The sequence below is a fragment of the Haliaeetus leucocephalus genome, unplaced genomic scaffold (genome assembly GCF_000737465.1).
Source record: "Haliaeetus leucocephalus isolate CR32 unplaced genomic scaffold, Haliaeetus_leucocephalus-4.0 Scaffold217, whole genome shotgun sequence".
Lineage (NCBI taxonomy): Eukaryota > Metazoa > Chordata > Aves > Accipitriformes > Accipitridae > Haliaeetus > Haliaeetus leucocephalus.
In genome coordinates, this window is record NW_010972653.1 from 12931343 (window position 1) to 12947178 (window position 15836).

Here is a 15836-nt window from a genome sequence, read left to right on the forward strand (position 1 = left end):
ATACTTTTGCATCATTTTTAGAAACACACTTTTAAGCAATTGTGTGAGTATTTGTGATGTTATGCCACCTGCATAGTATCAAATTCTCAGTTGAATATGCATGGCAATTTTTAAGAAAAAAAAAGCAAGAAAAAAGAAGGTAGTACAGTTACACCTGACAGATTTGGCTACTTTGTAAGGAACAGTTTGTAATTTAAGCTCAACTTACATGGGATTCTTAGTGATGAAAGAGAATTTGCTTAAAATGTTTAGATCACATCAAAATTACCTTATTTGGATTGCATTTGCTTTGTGTGGTACAGAAATACACAAAACAGAAATATCCACTCATGCGCAGGATTCAAATGCAGAAAAGTTATGTTTGTATTAACTAGACCTCACACCTAAAGGTATTAGGTTACAAAGCATTTAAATCCAAGGGTTTAGACTGCTTGTATTTCAAAGTTATGAGCTTGAATACTATGCATGAGTCAGAATGATGAGATTTAGAGGTAAGGTTCACCCACGTGTAACCACAAGTTCAAATTGTACTCCTGCAGCACAAGGAAAGTAAGGCATAACTGTTTCTGAAGCTGACATATTGACAGATACAGCAGCAGAAAGTTTGATATTTCCATTAGGTCTTAAATTACACATTCAGTAATGAAAGCAATGTGTCAGCACTTTTAAATGTCCACAAAGACATGCACCATTACTGCTTTCCCTAACACAATTGCTTCAAAAACTTTTCAAATCTTACACACACACCCTCAAAGGAATACAAGACTCTTGCCTTCAAAATCATTTGAGCAATATTATCTGATAAACAACCCCAAAACAAGTCTAAGAAGTAAGCTTTCTGAGGACACAACAGTGATGTTTTCTTCTTTGTTGCAGATGGCAACAGCATTCCTATATTTTGGGGGGATTACAATTTTATTTGAAAAACTGTGAAATCATACATACAGCTACCCCAAGTTTCTGAGATAATTACATACAAAGTAACTATCAATGTTGTTTCACATAAATTTCTGTCCTTCATTATGCCACAGCTAGAATAAGTTATGCTTCCTAATGTTAGGCTAGAGTAAGCTTCCCAGACCAACTCTGTGATGAAACGAAGTGAAACACAAATAAGCTTTTAATAAGGTTTACTTCTGCTTCCATAACCACATGGCATGCAAGAAACCAGGAAATTGCTATAAAATATGAAAAAGAGAATATTCTCCACCATGTTTTAAAAATCTTCTTCTAAACTCAATGGGAAACTGAAGACAAGGGGTAAAAATCACCATGGTATGTTCGTAAGTTCATGAATCCTTAAATTTAAATGAGATTATAGTTTATAAATATCCCATGTGAGTCCTTTCATTTAAACATAACTTGATATTTCCTCAAGTATCAGCTATGTATAAAATAAAGGAAGAAGTTTGATGGAGAGGAAACTATTACAGACACTGGACAGCAAAATCATTTCATCTAAAGATCCAGTCTTGCAGAAAGAAACTAGTGCAAATAGCTGGTCCCATTTAAAAACCTGAGGCTTGGTTCTTCTTTGCCCTCTTTTTTAGGAAAGCATATATTTTGCACAAAACAGGTACAAATATTTGATTGAGGATGCTGTGCATTTTACATGTGTTGTAGACAAGTACAATGGTAGCTGTTGGTTAACAGTGATGAGGCCTGCTAATGCCACCTGAAATCCGCAAAGGTACATATTTCCATGCAAGTAGATTTTGACAAAATGTGTGGGAAGCAACAATTCTATTGTTTTGCCTACACAGTAATTTTTAAGAATGACATCAAAACCGAAGTAGGGCCTTGACATTGTCTCTAGAAGAAGAAGTATTTACCGTGTTTAAAAAATAAGTTCTGGCCTCTTGGTCTTAGTAGACCAAGTCTCAAAACCAGAGTACAGGTAGGTTGTGTGAACACAAGAAGTAGGTGGGACTAACACTTACAGCAAAACATTGCTAGTTAAGCATATTAATTTTAAAATCTGTTCCAGATGAGTTCTGTCTAAATCTAGCTTTATCCCTCCTGACAACAAATTTCTACCATATTTTTAAAATGACACTTCAAAATGTAAAATTTTTCCGGTTCCAAAATATCATTTTTGTAGTCAAATCAGTAAGTTTTTTGAAGATGAAAAAGAGCTTGTGGGTCATTCTCATGATATTGGCATATAAAGCTTATGAATAGGGTAGGGGAAAAAAACCCCTTGATTTAGTCATAAACTGCATAGAAAGCCTCTCAGCAGTAAATCAAGTTACCTGATATTTCTACATTGCAAGGCATGTCTCAAAATGCAACATAAAAATAACGGAACGTGTATTACAGAGAAAAATACAAAGGATTAGCTTTACATAAATATAGTCAGAAGTCTTCAAAATTAATTGCTTGAAGTGGCTGGGAAGCTGACAGTATAATAGTCATGGAGGCTTTTTTGTATTTTGTCAGAGATGCCTGGCTTGGCTTAGGATGTCAGCTAGGTGCAAAGCTGTTGCTAGTAACAGAAAATAACCTGTTTGATGGAAAAGCTTAACACAAAGTAAACTGTTGTGAGGACAAAAACTTGGTCTTTCTACAAAAACTTAGCATTCTTAAAAGTAAGTGTAAGATCTCTACTCATATGGCTTAGCTACTTCAACTTAATTAAAACCCCAAAAGGTGTAGGTATATATTAAGTATTTTACAGTAACCCCTTTCTTTTAAATCTCCCCCAAAATGGAGTGACGATTTATTCCTTATTACTGAAAGACATATAGAATAAATCTGAAGGTGAAATATTTCTGCTACCAAATTTAGTAACTTTCTATAGAGTCTGTATAACAAAGCAGAGAGCACATGAAGAACTGATCCAGAAATTGAAACTTATGGAGTGTGAGTAACAATAATTAAAAGTAAAGAGAGCGTAAAGAGAGCTGTGCTCTAAAGATTTCTACAATTGAAAGTGCTTTCTATATTGTCTGTGGTGATTAGTGTAAGCTGCGAAATTTGTACAGTACATACAGTAGTTCCTCTCCTTCATCACCTGCAGTATTTCATGAAAATGTCATTCTGTGCAATACCAGTTTGTTAGTACAGGTAGTTATGGAAAACCAGAAAGCAAATGCAGCAGGTGCACTAAATATTAGACATTTCTGGGTTCGTGTTGATTAATGGTTCAGTTTAATATGACCTTTAAAATCATCTTTGCTTGTGAGTATAAAAATAGTACTTACAAGACATCTCTGAGAAATGAAGCAATGGATTCAACAGACTACCATTTAATGCACCTGGGGAAAAAAAAAAAAAGGCACTATAACTAAAGACCTGAAATGTTTTTGAACAAGCAATAGTCTTTTAAAGTCTTACTACTTCTGAATGACCCCTTGTAAACTACAAGTGGGTTTGTGTCAGCACTAAATTAGCTTAGTATCTTTGAAGAGAATTCTTAAGACCCTGCTATATATCTGTCTTTCGCCCTCTTAGACTCAGATTTGAATTTTCTTATCTGATTTCCAGCTATACAGGTACAATCCCTGCTACAACAGCCTGTCCTCAGGACCAGAGAGTGCTCTTTGGTACTGTTTTATTTGTTAGCATAGGTGAAGCCTTTTGGTTTTTACTTTCAGTAACTATCTGGAACATATCACACATGAGGAGAAGCTAGGAGAACTTAAGAGCCTTAAAAGAAGTCTAAAGGGAGATATCTCTGCTATCTACAATCAGCTAATGGAAGGGTGCAGAGAAGACACAGCCAGACTCTTCTCACAATGGTAGGACAAGAGACAACAGACATAAGTTGGAATATGGGAAATTCTGACCCAATGTGAGGACCAGCATGACACTGGAACCAGTTTCCCAGAGACGCTGTGAAATCTTCATCCTTGCAGATATTCAGAACCCTACTGTATGTGGCCCTGGGCATGCTCTCTCTCACTGGCCTTGCTTTACGGTGGAGGTTGGATTGGATGGCTCCTGAGGTCTCCTCCAACCTACATGAGTCTGTCATTCTGTGGATTTAACATACATACATCCTCTAAGGATATGACCATATTTTCAGTGGCTTCACATGAAAGTAGAACTTAATTAATTTTAAAAGAAATTCAGAAAGTAAGAGCATAATGATACCCTGCTCAGGAAAGGTTTGAATCATTAGCAAATTATGCTCATTTCTTAAGTCTTGCATAAGCCTTTTGCCAACAGTTGGAGTATAAGCAAGAGCAATATCATAGAAATTTCCTGAAAAGAAATGATTCATTGAAGAAAAAAAATAACTGAAAGAAAAGTAAGCAAGACTATGGAGAAGCAGATTTTATTTGCATACACTTTCTCATCCCATTCCTAGCATTAGGAATAAACTCTTAAAATAGTTATAATTAACATACTTAGAAAAGGGATTCCAGAAGGAGCAAATGGGACAATAAGCTACTTACTATAGAATACTTGATGGACCGCCTCCAAGGATAACTTAAGATTAAAAATTTTTTTAGGGAAAATAGTATAAGTTGTCATTAAATGCAATTTATTAAAAACAAAAAATATTGCTGAGAGTAGCAAAATTTTATCTCCTTTGTAATGGGAAGTTTTTAGAGCTGTAAAAAAATTGCTTTACTTCCTTACTGCCAGCATATATGTTTTCCAGCTACTATGTGAGTTCACAAGAAGAAGGAACGTTTGGATTTTTTCGCTAAAGAAAATGCAAAGTAAATGTGCATGTGTGTGTGTGTGTGTGTGAGGGACAGAGAACAAGAGATAATGAGTGCACACACATAAATGCTTTCTTTGAGTGAAAGTTCATAAGTGAATGTCACTTAACTTGAGCAGGTTATTGATACAAAAAAAAAAATACAGTAGAGACAATGAACCATAAGCAAATCTGACTGAGAAGACAGTACTGAGCTACTGAGGAGATGAAGGGCCATCATTTTCTCACCATCCTTTATACTTCAAAGAAAGTAGAAATGAGAAAGACAAAGCTTAAGGCCTTGAGAGGCCAAAAGAAAGGTTACTAATATGTTTTTTTCCTAAGACAGCATTAAAACAGAATGATGGAACAACTAGGTGGATGGAACAATCAATAGATGGAGCAAATAATCCCAGAAAACATTCCCAGCCACATGAAGGACAGGAAAATGATTGGGAGTAGTCAGTATGGAGTCACTACAGGGAAGTCATGCTTGACCAACCTGATAAGCTTCTATGACAAAATTACTGGCTTGCCAGACAAGGGGAGAGCAGTGGACACTGTCTACCTTGAATTCAGTAAGGCTTTTGAGACTGTCTCCCATAAGATTCCCTAGAGAAGCTATAGACAGGACAAGAGGCAATGGGCACCAACTGAAACACAGGAGACACTGTCTGACCATCAGGAAAGGCTGGATTACTCTGAGGGTGACTGAGCACTGGAACAGGTTGCCCAGAGAGGTTGTGGATTCTCCACAGGGGGCATGTTGCCAGCAGGTTGAGGGAGGTGATCCTTTCCCTCTATTCAGCACTGGTGAGGCCACACCTGGAGTACTGTGTCCAGTTATGGGTTCCTCAATACAAGAGAGACATGGATATACTGGAGAGAATCTAGCGAAGGGCCACAATGATGAAGGGACTGGAGCATCTCACCTATGAGAAAAGGCTGAGAGAGCTGGGACTGTTCAGCCTGAGAACAGAAGGCTCAGAGAGGATCTCATCAACATTTGGGAGGGTGTAAAGAAGACGAAACCAGCTTCTTTTCAGTGGTGCCTAGTGACAGGACCAGAGGCAATGGGCACAAACTGAAACACAGGAGGTGTTGTCTGAACATCAGGAACCTTATTCATTGTGAGGGTGACAGAGCACTGGAACAGGTTGCCCAGGGAGGTTATGGAGTCTCCATTCTTGGAGATATTCAGAAACCATCTGGACATGGTCCTGGATAACTGGCTGCAGGTGACCCTGCTTGAGCAGGGGAATTGGACAAGACAACCTCCAGAGCTCCCTTCCAACCTCAACCATTCTGTGATTCTGTAATATGCCATCCACTCATCTTTCCTATGCATCACACTGCATATCACCATTACATACAAGAAGTGTTTTGCTCCATGTTCTTCAAATGGCGGCTTCTGCTGCATTGTTGTTACCTAAGGTACAACTCGGGCACATGAAATCTATTTTTTTCCACTTGTGTGTATGTCAGACAGCCTTTGATGCCTTCTCTCTGATACCTTCATGTGACTACTATGAATTGTTCTCATCCTTAAAGATGGACAGATCAGTAGAGCCACCACTCACTACCACACCGCACTGCACAGATACTGGAAATCAGACAGGAAATACAGGAAGAGAAAAGGACCTCTGCCAGGTGCCAGACCCTGAGTCAACATCATCAGGTGTGTCATGGTTTAACCCCAGCCAGCAACTAAGCACCACGCAGCTGCTTACTCACTCCCCCCAGTGGGATGGGGGAGAAAATTGGGAAAAGAAGTAAAACTCCTGGGTTGAGATAAGAACGGTTTAATAGAACAGAAAGGAAGAAACTAATAATGATAATGATAACACTAATAAAATGACAACAGCAATAATAAAAGGATTGGAATGTACAAATGATGCGCAGGGCAATTGCTCACCACCCGCCAACCGACACCCAGCCAGTCCCCGAGCGGTGAATCCCTGCCCCCCACTTCCCAGTTCCTAAACTAGATGGGACGTCCCATGGTATGGAATACACTGTTGGCCAGTTTGGGTCAGGTGCCCTGGCTGTGTCCTGTGCCAACTTCTTGTGCCCCTCCAGCTTTCTCTCTGGCTGGGCATGAGAGCTGAAAAATCCTTGACTTTAGACTAAACATTACTGAGCAACAACTGAAAACATCAGTTTTATCAACATTCTTCTCATACTGAACTTAAAACATAGCACTGTACCAGCTACTAGGAAGACAGTTAACTCTATCCCAGCTGAAACCAGGACAAGGTGCTGCAAATCTTGGGCTTTAGTCCAAAGAAACTGGCTAGTACTGACAGTAACAACAGTCACTGTGGGACTTCTGTATTTGAAGACACACTGCACTGCTCTCCTAAGGGAGATTGTGCAGGTCATCTGCTTCCAGAATACCACAGGCAAGCAACCAGGTGAAGAAGAGACTTGTCATCACATTCTGTGCCGGTGCTACCTCCAACAGTGACTGGTCACTGTGCAAGCACATAGGAAATAGCAATCAGAATAGCAGCGAGGGTACAGAAATCATCAGTCACCTTGTCCATCCATGTCCTTTGCAAGGCTGTGGGTGCTGTGCAACTACCCAGACCATGCAGGGCCTGGGATGAAGAAGGTAAGGCAGGTGGGAAAGCTGTTTAAGGGCATTGACCATGTCAAAGACTGGAATTCCCTCCATTTTTTGCACAAACCCACACCCCCCCAGACTCTTGGCAATATTTCCACTGTAAGGACTAAATTTCTCTCACTTCACAGGCCTTTGTGCAGCACTGGGGAAGACTCAGGACAAGATATACTGACCACAGACATTGTGTAAGAGTCTTTGAGTGGTTCATTCCACACAATAAAAAGACAAGGCGAGCATCCTTTTCCCTCCCAGAGGGAGCACTTGGGAGCTCCCTCCACCAAGGGCAGTCTCCAGCATGGCAGATGCTGCTTATCCTCTCCACTCTCAAATTACACAGCTAGTTCAGTCACAACCCTCTCAAGCATGATAGCTGCAGTCCACCAAGCCTGCTACATTACAGCAGTAGTTAAAAATAACAAACCCCCCAAATAGATGAAACTGTTCATCTTCCCTGTAATTTCCTGATACACACAGCCTTTGCCAACCTACTTGATCCCATCACTTTGCTCATTCTTCACCCTTGCCTAACCACATCAAGTTCTGACTCCCCCCCTCAACTACTCAGATACCTCTCCCACCTTCACGAGACTTTGCTATTCCCTGAAATGAAGAGTCACAAGCAAAACCTTTATGAGTTACATTTTTTATTTACAAAGTCATAGCAAACTGGAGGGTGAGTTACAGGGAAAGCAGGGGGAAAAAAAGAAAAAAAAGAAGGGGATCAAAAGGATGTGTATGGATAACAAGAAAGTCTAATACTCAGAAAACAAACAAAAGCCACATATTGTGCACCAGAAACGGATAGTTGTGGTGGGGAGAAGGGTAAGTGAAGTCCTATTTGTCCATTTCATTTTCTCACCAATGTCAAGATAAGCAGCATAAACCTGGCAGTTTTGAGGGTTCCCAAGCTATCTCTCTGAGTGATTCAGGAGCTCCTGAAGTTTCTTCCCCTAGCCCATCCAAACCAAAGTGTTCCTGAAGACTCTTGTTGTTCTCATGCTTCTTGGTTCACTCTTCCACCTTGGCTTCCATATGATTGTATCAACAAAGACCATCAGGACTGACAGTTGGCCCTTTGCCACCCCTCCTGTGTATTGTTCCACTTCCAGAGGGCTCTAAACAGGGCCTCATCCTTCTGTCCCTTCATAAGCCTTTTTAGTTACGTGACCGGTGCCTGACAAGCCAACCTGTCTCTGCATAGCTCCTCAGGTTACCCCCTTCCTGTGATCGAGACATCTTCTTCAGATGTTTCTGTGAAAGAAGCATATCAGACAGAATGTGTTAACCCCTGTTAGTGTCTTTTCTTTGTTATTGCAAGCCACTTTGTGTAAGGAGGGATCCAACATCTTATGTTATCTCAAGTGCACCTGGGAAAAAAGTGAATACCCTTCAGTAAATGGAGGGAGCTCTACATCAGGTTGCTGTACTACTGCTATGCTATTGCCTATAGCAATAATACAGCCACATCTGCTGTCTGTGAATTCCCCACATCGGTATGCTCACATATGGGTTACTGCTGTAGAAGTATATCTACATAGGGTACACCCTGAAGTCCATAACCACTGTGTCCCAGTAGAGGCACTGTGTCCTGTGGAAACCCTGAGATAAGTAATAGAAGACTCTTCCTTCATGCACACCTCTTCTGATTCACATTTCCTTGCTTCCTTCCCTGAATCTATTTTCCCTACCTAACAACCTAGATCAACACCCAGCTTCTTCCAGAATGCCAGAAGGAGCACATATTCTTCTTCACCAGCCTCCTAAACCACATCTCGATTGAGCCTAAGGGACAATGACAGGGACCCTTCCCAACAGACTATTAGATATGTCTAGCTTTTTTGGAAGGGCAGGAAATTTAACCATATGGATACAAGATGCAATTTATATTGTACCACTTTTCCTTCAGGCTAGATTCCTGAACTGTTTAACTTAGTTATGTGTGCTTAATTTTCCCTTTTAATTGTCTAGCTACAATTTCATGTCTACCAAGGTTTCTGTCATGCCTTTTTTCCTTAAATGAAAGGACAGTTTAGTAATCCCATGAATGTATTATGGTACACTCTTGATCTTTTTGATTAAATAGATTTAAATTTCTTGCTGAAGGTATTTCTTCTAGACCCTAAATCACTTTTGTATGTTCTTGTACATGATCTCGAATTTTTTTCTGACATTCTATTTCCAAAATGAACTGCAGAAATATATGCAGAATCTCATACAGCTTCATATGCAGTGAGACTAAAAATCACTTCTCTATTCCTGTGCAGTATTCCTGTTTTATATCCAGTGATTCAATACCTCATATTTTGCCACAGCATCACAGTTAACGTGCTTGTAAATCCTTTTCAGAGATACTACTTTTTAGGATCTAATATCCATTTTCTAAAGATGGCCCCTATGTCCTTATTTCTTGTTTTCAACTATTCTTGAGCTATTACCTTAAATACACTTTGTTTAAATAGACTTACCAACCAGACCAAATTGTGCCACATGACTTTTTTCATTGTCATTTATCATCCTCCAATTACTTGTATTATCTACATTTTTTTCAACAAGTGTTATCCTTATTTACATGTCACTTTTGAGCAGCACCAGGCCTAGCAGCAGATCCATGGACTTTTTCCAGCATTGCCTTTTTCAGTGATAATTCCCCATTGTCTGCTTGAGAGCTATTTCTTAATCAACTTCTTGTGTAATTACTGATGTTCTCCATTTCTATTTCTTAATTATTGTGTGCTACTAAATCAGTTGTCTCTTTTTTAATTTAATAAGTAGGTAGTTATGTTTGTTATCAATCAGGCTTTCAAGAATTAAATGAGATTTGGGTGACAAGAACTGTTCTCTCTAAAATCAGTTGACAAGATTTCAACTCTATCCTGTCATTTTATTTTCTATCAAAAGGATCTCAATCAGATTTCCTTTTTTTCCCTCAAATTTTAATATTACGATAAATGGTCATTTGTTTGGTCTTTTCTTTTTAATTTTTAGCACAATAATAGCAGTTCTCCAGGCTTCTGGCACTTACTTTAATTACCAGGACTGAATCAAAATTGCTACATGGTCAAGGGCTACTCAGATAATTTCCTCAGAACTACCACTAGTCCTGTGTTGTTTATGATTTTTTACAATGTTTATGTCTGTCAGTTGTTGCTTAAATCCTTCTTGTTTACAAATAGTCTGTCTAGTACTATGTAATCTCTAAATGCAGTAAATATCTAACATTACCTCTTTCCAGTTACAAAATCCAAGGTGAAAAATTCCAATAAGTAACTAATACTTACATTATTCTTGTTTGCTAACTCTGTCTCCATTCACTGCACTTAGTATTTCTTTACTCAAATTTCTTTCATTCCTCACATTCTTTAAAAAATTCCCTTATCATCCCAAGAACCAGCAGCTATGGATCTTTTTTTCTGATATCTTTAGTTTCCTTTAACAAATTTTTGTCTATAATCTTATTTGTATTGTTACCTGTATCCATCTTTTCAGCTGATGCTTATATTTTTCCAATCTTGAATTACTTAGAAAGTATTTCTAATGTTATTTACAATATCATTTCATTGCTAAGCCAGTCTCATGTCTGAACTGTTGATTTAAGGGGTCCTTAAGAGTTTTTACACTTCAGAAAATATTATTCTTGAAGAGACTTGAATCAGGCATTTGTTTGTTTGTTTGCATTTCTGTCTAATCTTTTCCTTCAAGCAAATTTTACTTGTGTTCTTTCACAGCATGGGTAAACTCAAACTTTTGGTACCCCAAGATACAAAGAGGTCTTTGGTTTCTATTTGACATTAATTTGCTGAGTTCAAAATTTATATCCTCAAAATCCTCCTCCAGCTGCTGTTTGACCTTCAATCCAATTAAAGTACCCGTGTTTCTTCCTGTCCAGATGACCAGACACATAAGTTTCTTCTTTGTGGCCAGTTACTCACATCATGGTTAAAAGGATTCTCAAACTAGGAATTCTCCCTACAGATTTTGCCTGCAAGGCATGATCCAAAAGGAATTATTGGAATTTTTTACTAGGTCTAATACTGCACTGCAAGGAGAAAGAGGTAATGATATTTTACCAGCACCTGCTTTCAACAACTGAGTGCTTGTAGCAATCTTCTTTATGATTAACCTGGTGTTTCTGCTTAGGCTAAAGAAGCTATCTGAACTCTCATCTTCCACATCTAATTTGACCACTCTAACCAGTACACTATTGGGTGGAAGAGGGAAAAGGAGCACTAACTATCCGTTGTGTTTTGGGGCTTCCTGGCAAAAAAAAAGAACTGATAGGACTAATCTGTCCAACTTTGAATGATTTCTTTTATGAATCCTAGTGGAAAGATTTATGTTCCTTAAGCCAAAAGTGAGACGCTTAAGCATTCCTCTTGCCTTAGTATTTCTTACTGATTAGTATAGCTAGCTCCACTCAGCTTGCTAGCTTCTGTGGACCTTACATGCAAATTCTTACCTCTCCCATCATTTCTTGATGGACCATAGACACACAACTTGATGCTGAAGCTTCTACCAAGCAACAAATGACCTGAAAGTTAAACACTGCAAAACTGAGCCCAAGTTCCCCTGTGGATTAGGCTCCAAGCATATTCACATTTCTATACATTTACTACATATGTCTGTAATCTAAAATAATTATAATTTTATATAAGCATACGTGTAACTGTTTAGAAGGAGGATCTTCTACTTCCTTATATCATATATAATCAAGTCCTGATAACTAATCACTAGGCATATGTCAGCCATTGTTAGATTTTTTTAATCTGCCTTAGTGAGGTCCAGACTACAATCCTGTGCTCTTTGGTGGAAACAATTTTGTGTTAGAAGACTGTCATTGACAAGGTTTTGAAACTGTAATACTGCTTTACTGTTCACCCTAAAAAAAAAAAAAAAAAAGCCTCTGGGATGGATCCCTAAAGCATTACTTTCTTTTTTCTTTTTGTGCATTAAACACACATGCTTAAAAGTAATTTATTCTACTTGTTTAAAGGCAGTATTCTGCAGAAGACCTCTTCCTCGTCCACTTTTGACCTCTGTTCTCTCAAGCATTGAGCCATTTGCATTCAAGCTCCTGTGGTCTTGAGTTAGTAATCATGCTAAAGCAGGTAGCAGTGTATTTAATGTAGTTTATCAGAGTTTGAAATTAAAAGCAGCTTTAAAAAAAAAGCATTTTCCATTTTGAGTAAATCACACCAATAGGTATGCTATCCCTTTGATACTGCGTATGACCTCACTGCTGCTACAGAGCTAGTAGATGCCCACTGAAAAACAAGTATTTTTGTTCTTTACAGATTCAACTGAGAGTGGCTCTTACATAACTGTATCCGCAACACACAGAAAATACTTATTTTCTATAAATGGTTTGTCTAGAATCTGAAATTAAATATACCATCAATAGACCATAAGGTGAAATAATTTTCAAAAGTTGGCACTGCAGTTTGGCAATAGTGAAAAGAACAACAGTTCACCTGCTTAGTGTATGTTAGACTACTGTTTGTGACAAGAGGTAAAAATCATGAGTCCCTGACAGATAATGCCTTGATATCTGCATTGATAGTATTAGTAATTATAGTTTATAGTTTACTGTCAGAAGGAAAATCAGATCATTCTGAGAGATGAGAACTTTTAACAACTGTCTATAAGATATCCTATTACCAGAAGGACAGATTGTGAAGATGAGAAAGGAAGCAAGGACATGCACATATCTTAATTTTTTCTAAAAGTGAACCACAGTCATACACTACCACAGATTCCCAAAGGAATAATGGGTAGAATATTCTTGAAGCCTGACTCATTCTTTCTTAAGCTGTCAACAAGAAATCAAATACAAAATTTTTTAGATGAATACAGAGTAAAATAAATTTAAAAAAAATGTTTAGAATTTCACACCTTGATGCTGAAAACACTAATATATGTGGCTATCTTTATGTATGTAAGCATTTTCATTTCAGTAGAAGTATGTACGTCTAAGTGACTGCAGAACTAGCTCTCAGATGTTAGAATTGGAAATACCTCCGGCTCCATGTGATCCATCACTTCCACAGGTAGGATGCAGGCTTGTGGAAGAATAAACAGGTTATTTTTTATAAAACAACCAAATGATCTGGCAGCCTAAGTCCCATTTTAAAATCTTAATAAGTGTAAGATAACAGGAGGTAGATCCCATCTCACTAGACAGCACCTGAAAATTTTTGCCAAGTTACATAATGTTTGGGAACTTAAAATGACAAGATTAAGATTCTACTGAGCAACCCAATGTAATGAAAAATCAGTATCTGAGATTTAAAAGCATAAAAGTAAGTAGAAGGAAAAAAGTTCATAAGAATAGGTCACACAAAAGCTGAAAATCTAAAATTAAATATTTAATTAGAACTCTGATTTTGCTTTCAAGGTAGGTGGCATTGCACAGGCTATATTACAATCTTTGATAGTTTGGTTTTTTGTTTTTTGTTGTTTTTTTTTTTTTTTTTCCAAAGAGAATACTGTTTATTTTTAACAGGCCACTTTAATATTAATACATGTGTAATAGGATCAGAACTGAAAATCAGCTAAAGATGGTAAATTTTACATTATTGGGAAAATTACAATTTTTTGTATTGTAAAAACATTTATTTTTAACAATTTACCTACATTAATCAAAAAAGTACAGCATATTTAATAATTTTACAAATTCTTCATAAAAAATATATCTCTGTACAAAAAGTTCTTTTGCACCTACTTCATGTCACAGCAGCATGTAGTGAAATGGCAGAATGAAATACTGGGAATGAAAATTAGATTGACTTGATCATAATGCCAGCGTTCTTCCCCCCCCCCCCCCCCCCCCCCCCCATCTTTTTTTTTTTTTTTTTAATAACAGCTTTTTTTTGTTTACAAAATATTTTACACAAGAAAAAAAATTATTGCAGCTAGCCTGGAGAAAGGCAAGATGTGTGATACAAGCAGCAGTTTTTAACAGCTTTGAAGCACATAACCTGTTTTTTAAAAAAAATATATAGCATGTATTATTAGCCCGTCATAATGATCTGGTCAACACTGGGGGTAAAGTCTTCTGCATATATCTCAGAAAGCAGACTTCCTGGCTGCCATTACCTGGCCACTGCACAATATTTTAAGAGTCTTATTCTGAAGAAGCACCATATGTAAGTGCATGCATACACAGCCCTCTGTAAAATAACTTCAGGAGAAAGAGATCCAACCTGAACAGAAGACTCAAACATAGCGGAGAAGGAGAGGCATTTGAAGGATGTGGATAGAACTGATAAAACTACGACTGCTTTCTTTTACTTGTGTTCCAGTCTGAAGTCCTGTTTAATCAATACTCCAAACAAACATCTTAGGATAATTTGTCAGTTGTGCCCCAATTTTGAGTGTCCCTGATCAAAGAACACTCACTCAGGATAAACGCTCCTTACATAAGCTCCCCAAAATGAGCCACTGGCTAAAGAAGTCACAGGATCTGGGCTCTCTAACACAAAAGATCACATAATTTAACTGTTCTCTTTTCTGGGACCTTTCCTCCAACACATTCCTCGGTGGTCATAGTGAGACAGGTCACTGAAGAATACACTGTAAGGGCAGGAGTAGAAAACATCGACAACAGCTCCTTAGCTCGTTTTCAATACTCCGATTTTTTTCTGCCATTGCCACTACAGAAAGCCTTCCAAAGCAGTAATGTCAATTTTGAACACCTGTCAAAAACTTTAATCACACAACAGCTTCCCTCCCTGGCCCGCTGTTCCTAGGGAAGCTCTTCATCTGCAGAGCAACTTCCTCTATGTGGGGGAGGATCAGGACAACAACTTTGATCTGATGACTTTGTTCTTTCTCAGGAAATGTGAAGGGCTCTGAGATGTGACAGATAAATGAAACTTACTGTACAAAAACCTCAGGAATAAACAAAAAAGAAAGCCAAAAACTACTAACAAAATGAACAAGAAACTGACTGGAAAGGATTATTTATTAAATTTTCTTCAGAGTTTCTTGCTCATATGAAGAATATAACAGCTGGAGGCCCTACAATACTGTATTATATTGCTGGTATTTTTCATCTAACAGATGTAGATTTGTTAAGCTGACCAAGGGTTACCTTTGAAATTTTCTTTGCGTTCTGCAACATTAGCTGAAAAAACCATTAATGGGTTTACATTACCTTTTTGTTTTGTGTATAACAGCCAGACCTACACACAGATGGACTTCAGAAACATTTTTCTACAGTTTTTGATTGCAACTGGACATTAGGACAGTTTGAAATTCAGCAAACTAAAACAAAACAACAACAACAACAAAAACCAAGCCTGAATTTTAAAGAAAAACAAAGCAACTTTCCTAGTTTCTGAGCTCAACGTGTATGACTAAAATCAGATTTTGCTTCATTATTTCCTGTAATTTCCTAATTTTAAAATTCAATTTAATCTGCCCAATGGCATCTTTTGTTTGTTTGTTTGTTTTCATTCAATAAAACCTCTAATTCTAAGCAAATGTTAATGATTTACTCAACCATTCATATTTACAAATATCGACCTTCCTCTGTCAAACTGTGTAAGTACAAAAGCAGTA